The 8,105-nt window shown below is 37.0% G+C and overlaps 1 long non-coding RNA gene across 1 annotated transcript; it reads right to left on the reverse strand.

Moving 5' to 3' along the window:
* Positions 1-832: 832 nt before the first annotated feature.
* On the reverse strand, positions 833-6,921 carry LOC140342810 (uncharacterized). Its single transcript, XR_011923161.1, has 5 exons — positions 3,476-6,921; positions 3,134-3,313; positions 2,716-2,772; positions 2,255-2,332; positions 833-2,165 (listed from the first exon to the last, which is right to left on the reverse strand). It is a non-coding gene; the product is annotated as an uncharacterized lncRNA (long non-coding RNA).
* Positions 6,922-8,105: the final 1,184 nt, after the last annotated feature.

The raw sequence follows: 8,105 nt of genomic DNA on the forward strand, positions 1-8,105 counted from the left end.
ACGCGGAAGCTCGACGTGCATATCTACGCGCCGATATATGAGTCGGATGCTAGTATACTTGCCTTCACCTGCGAGCTGGATTTTTCCAATTAAGGCGATTAGTTTGCAGCTGCTTGATTAAGGAGGATCTGTTAAGCTGTCAATGGTGAGGTCATAGCAATTAATTAGCGCACACCTGCTGCCTGTTCTGTGCACATCTACAGTCCATTACAGGTCAATTATTTAAAGTTACATAAAAGATCAATTAATTATTTAAAGGTCTTTAGTGCTTGATTTTTTTGGATAAGTGCTACATTTTATGTTACATTATACTCCTTCCCAAAATTTCTTCATTTATAGTTAGATTTGTTGCAGTTGTTGTTTTGATACTTTTTAGTTTGGTTGCAACACTGCTAACTAATTTATATCATGCTGTATATATACTAATTAGCACTTTATAATATGTCAGTATGAATGTAAAAAAAAGGGGCGATCAACCATTTTTTATTTGCTTTAAATTTCATGCTAGTTTTGCTTTAGATAAATCCAATATTTTATTTATATAATTATAATTTATATTATTTACATCAAGGAACATTTAGTGATTTCACTTGTGTGTGTATGTCTAAATAAATGTAAATGTATATAAATACATATGCGTTTTATTATTTAAACTGGACTGGTTTATGGGGGGGGGGTTAATCAAGGAAGTTTGCTTGTCTAGTATGAGTTGATGTGATCTAATGTAATCTTCATTCTTGTTATTGGACAGGTAGAATCGAAACCAACATTGTTGCAGTTGCTAACACAACAGCACTAGCCACCAGTATAATCTCCTCCATATTCATAAACCCACGCGAACACCAAGGCACATATTTAGCATATTTTTTGTTCACATTTTAAAAACAAACGATAACACCAAAACATGCAAATCACATATGCATGAATAATCCACCATATAATTCATGAGGCTAATTCATGCATATGTGTTGTGCATGTTTCGGTGTGCTATCATATGTTACTGGTATTGTTGAATTTTACAACACATAAGTCATATGTGTGTGTGTATATATAATAAAAAAAAAAAAAATATATATATATATAGCCTTCAACGTCCCTCAACTTTTCTTTTTCTTTTTGTTCATTTTCAGATGTGGCAGGTGTTGTTGAATTAAATGTGGGTGTCTCCAGGTTTGTTTCTTTAAAACCCTGTGGTACACTTACGCACAGCTAGTGGAGTGATTGGGCCAATAATACATAAAACTATTTGAGCCAGGAGTTTGCACATGTTCATTTCTTTTTAATCTTTAAAGTGAACTTTAAGCTGCAAAAGGATCATTTTGAAGTGGAATTAAAGTTCCAAAAAAAAAAGAAAGAATTGTATTGTGCCATACATGTTCATGCTGGAATGCAAGGTAAACAATATATATTTTTAATGAAAGTACACTCGGTATATATGTAAATAAATATATGTTTAGCATTTTTATTGTTGGCAGATTATTTTGACTTGGATCATTTTGAAAGTAGCTCGCAAGCCAAAAAAGTGTGGGCACTCCTGTACTAAGGGGTTCAGCGGTGTATAGTATGCAAAATGTATTGTTGAATGATGTTACAATCACATTTAGTTGAAGAGGACATATCTATCATACCCAAGTATGTTACTTTTAAGGTTACATGATAGTCTGGAAGAGCAGAAAGGAATGGTGTCAACTCTTCCAAGCTTCAAAGCAGGTTGGTGTAGGATAAGAGCATGTGAGATAATTTACTGTTCAAACAACCATTGTGTAAAAACCTATTTTTTTGGATGTTTTTGTTTTGTAAAGGAGAACCAACGATGTGAAGGAAAGCTGGCATGGATGTTTTTATAAAGGTGCGACTTTTGTTTTTGTTTGAAACCAATTAACAAAAAGAAAAAGGCAACAAAATCTTGCTTAGAATTTTTTTTTTAATTCTACCCCCCCCCCAACTGAATTTTTTAGAACAAAATAAATATATAAGTATGAATATACAAACTTTAAAATATAAAACGTTTTAAAAACATTTGTACATATTTTAGAACAGAACAATTTTATGGGAGGTTTTAAACCTGTAGCGCCTAGGCATACCCCGTGGAGGGGCCATCCTCAGCTGACGCTCCAAGGCAGACATCCTCCTGTGAAGCCAATACAGGCTATCCTGTCCTCTTCCTGGTGGGTGAAGAAAAAACAAAGAATATATTAACCGGAAGAGTTTGTGAAAAACATTTAAGAAAAGTACTGTCCTTGTAAATACTTACCAGGAGAATGCCTGCGATGTCGCCGGGGTGGAGATGGGACCTCCTCAGGGCTGGCTGCCTCCATCGATCTCCAACTGGCTGTGTATGTGGAAGGAGACAAAAAAATAGAGACGTAAGTACTGAGCGAATTTAATAGTATCATATGCAGCTAGTTCCTAAATTGCACAGTGCTTAAGAATGCAAGTTATAACTCATCAAGGTATGACTTATTTTCTGTTTACACAGAGTAAAACAAGAAAGAAAGCCGATTCCTGGGGCAAACCTACTTATGACAATGAAACTAAAGTGATGTAGTTTGTTTCAATGAGGGTTGTGTGTTTTCACAAGGGTCAAACTAGTCCCTTGGCTAGTCATACACTCATAATGATACTTATTGGAGCTAGGCCTAACAAACTATATCCTAGTTTATATTTATAGCCCTAAAGGAATGTTCATAATATATAAAATATAGAAATACTTACATTCAGATGAGGAATTTGTGTCCTCTGGAGGAGGTGGTGGCAAGGCCACTCCAATAGCTGTAGATGAAAAATAAACACCCTAAGTAAAAGTGGGTGGGCCGGACTAAAGTAGATGTTTGTAAGTTTAGTCAAGGATAATAGAATAATGCTTACTAACTTCTAACTGATACTTCTGGCCTATGTCTAAAAATTGGGTTTAAACATTTTCTAGTAAGGTACAACTGAATAACTCATGACTATCTTATTTCATGCTAGCCAACAACCTACAAAGAACCTTCATTTGATGCAAAATTATTGACTGGAAGCTACATAAAATCATGGTCCATATTTTGATTTGTAAGTAAAAATGGTGAAAGTAGTGTGTGAATGTGTTTTGGAAAAAAAATTTGCACAAAAGATGATTGGAAGGTTAGTTTACAGGCAATGTCCTCGTTCTCCTCCTCTCCCTCGTCTTCAGACGCAGGCTCCTCCGCCGCGGGCTCCTCTTCTGCGACAGGCTCCTTCTCCGAGGCGGATGACCCCTCCTCTACGTCCTGTGCGATAGCCAACCGCCTGGATGAGCGCTCTACAATCAGCAGCCGGCGTGATGGAGTGTTGGCTGTAATACAAAAACACACACAAACATCCAAAATTAATAAGGGTAATAAAATCTAGGAAGTGATAAACAGTTCTAAGGGCAGACAATACTACTTTCCACAACCCAATAACATTCTAAAAGACTGCACCTTAACTAGAGGAGAAGACAAAATGCAATACTTACCAGACAGGATGTGGTCCCTTCACAGAGGAAATCCGGTCTCCTCCACTTCAGGTCGCTCCAAACATGCTGGATTTAGCGCACTGTTGGCCGCGTACCTGCAGGAGTCCATAGCCTGTCTGCCAGCCTCTCCACAATCCGGTGCTTGGCATAAATTGACGGCTGCTGATCATACCGCCGCATAAGCATTGTCTAAAGAAAAAGATGAACAAAATGTTATTTATTTTTACAACCAACACCTCTTAAACACCCAAAGATAGTTGTTGCTTAACTTAATTTTGCTCAGTAAAGACTGGAGTGTATGCATTACCGCAGCTTAGTAGTGTAAGCACATGAAGGTGGATTCCTCCTTTAACCAGAAGCAATATCATCCATGAATGTTGCTTGTAGCCAAGCCCATGATATCAGAAATCATAGTAACAAATAGGCAATCTTTTCAATTTGAAGCATGTGAAGCAATATGGTCTAAAAAGCCCTCTTTGCCTATTTCTTCCTAAAATTTTTCTTTTCTATGTGTATGTACACACATCTAAATGCATACACACATGGTTTGCTTCGAGTGCACATGAAGCAAAACAAGCAATATACACAAAAAATAAAAACTTACGTGAATGAAGACTTTGCAAAAGTGCAGCGCCTTTTTCAACTGATAAAACACAGTTCACGCACACATAGCGGGTCTGCCTTGGCACACAACTATGCGCAACATAATCCTGAAGTTTGGCGCACAACTATGCGCATAAAAACAACTGAGTTTTAGGGGAACAGCTTAAAAACAATCAATTGCCTTTTTAAACTGTATGTCCTGTGAGATTGAAAAGGTGATCAACAAACGCCCAAAAATCAACAATATTACCATTGACACAACATAAAGGTTTGAGATCTCACAAATCATTACACTAGAACCATTCTCACAACTTGCTAGATTTAAATAATACTTTAAACAACAAAAAATACCACCATCTCAATTATCACACGTACATATCCTAATTTAATATCAATGCAGAAGACATATGCACCATATTTCTCATATTTCCATACTATCAGATGCAATCTTCAGCTTAGTTCTGTAAACTCTACTGCTTGCATATTTTATCTAGCCTGGGGTAAAATCATGTCTTTTGTCTACTTTTATATCTTGATGGGCGATGGTGCACCAGCCATTTCTGTTCAAGCTCTTACTTGGCCAGATATTAGCATATTTCTCAAATGTTTCTTGTTCAATCCCTCTTTATTGTTAGCTTTAATTTGTTCTTATACTGCTATATCTAACCTGCCTCCCGGAGACAGCCCTTTCCACAGATTTGCTCACTAGGCACAAATCTGAACCAGTAATTTCTGGGAGTCCCTGACCCCAGCGATATGTCCCGGACATACCAGTTTTGATCAGCCAATCAGTTGGCTCCCTGAGCCAACAACACAGAGCCTGTCCACACAGAAGTAACACTCTACACACTCTAGAAAACAGATACTCACAGACACACACACAGACATCCACAGACCTCCCCTCATCAATTCACCAATGTGCTCACAATTGAATAGATCAGATGTAATCCTTCTTATACGATTTTACAGAATATCACCCAACACATTATCAATATCATCTTCATATCGGCTATTATACGATTGTAAAGAACATCACCCAACACATTACCATCTTTATATAGGCTAATAGACTAAGCAGACAATGAATTCAAATGCATTTGTGTATAACAAGTTACAAAGCTGATATTAGTCTACCATTTTGGCTGCAGTGCTCACTGCGTCCTGCGAGACAGGACCGTTTACCAAAACGCAGCCATAGGTCATGTTACTGCTTGTCCGAGACAACCACAGTTGTGAGGATTGACCCAACCTCACTCTTTGCAACCAGGTTAGTAAAGAAGAAAGCATTAAGGAAATTTAGACTGATTACCCACAAAGGTACAAATTTCACACATATAAACATCTCACACACGTGTACACATCTCCTAACAGCTGAGGTTCGAGTAATGGAGTTTGTGACTCACCAGACCAGACAATGTAACTTAGCAGTGTGTAGCAAGAGAGGAACCCTTGTAAGCTGAATAGGCTTTACCTGCCGGCTTGGGCATGTTCTGATTGCTCCAATGCAGTTACTGAGGCACTGGTCCAATCGTCATCTGTCCATCCCGGAAGTTTTGGCATCAAATGTCAAGGAACAAATGTATATATCTCTTAAAGAAATGTCAGCTGTTAAGTTAATTTTACGATCGTAAGAGATAAGAGAACAGAAACAGACACCAGTTCATATAGAGTTGCTGTTCTGATTTATTCAGAAAAGATGGTGTTATTTATACAAAGTAAAATAGGTGGTACAGAAAAGTAATTAAATGTTTGAAGTGATAAGTGACAATTCAGGAATCCTGAGTGATTGATGGCCCTAACCCTTTACATTCCCTTATTATCATCCTAGACAAAAAACAGAAACTAGTTGTTCAGGATGTTCACACTCCACAATATAATCTTGCTGGGCTCCAAGTTATTATTGATACAATACCTTGTTTTGTCAATGTGTTTTATAAAAGTTTGGGGACCTTGATTGCTCATGTATGCAATGTATCTGTAGAAGAAACCTTTTAAGTCTCACTTTCTGACTTTATTTTGAGAAAAGCATTATAAAGAGACAATTTTTTATTATTTACTAATATTTTTTTTTTAAATATAATTATTCCTTGTTAAAAGATATAATTACCTGCTTATAATGAACAAACTCTTTTATTGAAGTGTGTTTTAAAACATGTGACGTGTCTGCATATTTGTTTTCATATGTTGAAAAAAAGTTTTTCTTCTCTTTCTATTTCAAATGTTATTTATGTCTTTAATGACAATCTTGGTTTTACTGTAAGGGAATGCTAAGATCTGAATCCCCTTTTAGTTCTCTGTGAAGGGTGAGAGTTGACCCCATTAGTTTTTGTGCTGAAATAAGGGGGTTGGTGATTATTGGAGAAATCTTTCCTCTGCCATTGCACCTACTAGATTATTCATGTTTTGAGAATATGAATATTGAAAATATGAAAATTTGCAGTGTCTGAGGATTTCTGCCACTGGTATATTTGGAAAATGGGGAGGTAATGTGTGCAATATGGAAGGCATAACCAAAAAAAAAAAGATAAAAAGATAAAAACAATAACACAATCCCAAGTCAATGAGTTTTGAGTAGTTTTTAAATTTCTTACTATCATTTAATCACATAGAGATAATTATTTATTTTATAAATAGTTTTTGTAAGAAATATGAAGGAGTGGGGGTAACATTCCCAGACCACTCTATGCAACAAAAATCTCCCATACCATTAAGTGCTCCATTTATAAAACAGGGAATCAGACATTCCCTTAAACATTCCCTCTATGGTACCTTCCAGGTCTATGTGTCTCAATGGCAGTTGATTCCCACCACGGAATGTTTGAGGGAACTTCAAAAATTCCTTGTTTTATAAATAGAGCCCTAAATGTGCATTTACTATGACCCTGATTTATGAAAGCTCTCCAAGGCTGGAGAGAATACACTTTCATCAGTGAAGCTGGGTGATCCAGCAAACCTGGAATGGATCTGGTCCAGGATTCAAAACATTTACTGGCAAATAGCAAATTATTTTTAAAAATCCATTCCATGTTTTCTGGATCACCCAGTTCACTTCTGAAACTGTATTCTCTCCAGCCTTGGGGAGCTTTCATAAATCAGGGCCCTCTATGTCATGCATATACTTTTTCTGTAAAAGCATACCACGTATAGACATCCAAAAAGCTGTGAGACAGCTGCTGGGTGACACCATCTTGGATATGATGTCAGGAACCCCACCAGGCTCAGAGCTGTTACTCAGATGACACTTTATCTAAGTGACCACCATTTGCTATTTCCCTCAACTGCTAAAAAAGAAGCTGGGCCAGCACAGATAGTAATTAGGCACTCCCAGAAGAGGAGAAGACCTGAAAGCAGAGAATAGACTATGCATGGGAATTGGGTGTTTTAATTTTCTAAAAATTAAAGTTAGCAAGGGCAACTCCTATATTCGTTTCCTGACAGTTTCCATTCTTTTTATGAGAAGCAGGCAGAAATTAGCTTTACCATTTTAATTTTTATTACTGTTCAGACTTACTTGTAAAACACACTTTTATTTCTTACCTTGTTTACTTTTTTGTCTGAATCATAATACTTGATTTTGAGTGTGATAAGGAACAACAATACCTCTGGTCCACAGTAAGATGATCTAGAGGGTTTGATTAGAATAAAAGTTAAAGTAAATGATTAAGAGATAGAGAAAAGAAAAGCACACGTGTGGAGACCCAATGGCACGATCAGGTCTGACTACTAGCCCCGAGTTAGGACCATTTAAGCTGAAATTCTAAACAGATGCCAAGTGGGGCCCCAAAATATACAGTATATTGTTCTTGTTACATTACATCAGCATTGTAGAATCAACATGACATTACTTCCAATTTTACTACAACTAATGGAGACATCATTCTTAAGCTGCGTACACACTTCCAATTTTTATCGTTCAAAATGAACGACGAACGATCGATTGGGCAAAATCGTTCGTAAAAAAAGTAACCAACGACGCCGGCGAACGAGGAAAGTTGTTGGAAATGAACGACCGGACCGGCGGATCGGA

This window comes from Pyxicephalus adspersus, chromosome W (assembly GCF_032062135.1).
Source record: "Pyxicephalus adspersus chromosome W, UCB_Pads_2.0, whole genome shotgun sequence".
NCBI lineage: Eukaryota > Metazoa > Chordata > Amphibia > Anura > Pyxicephalidae > Pyxicephalus > Pyxicephalus adspersus.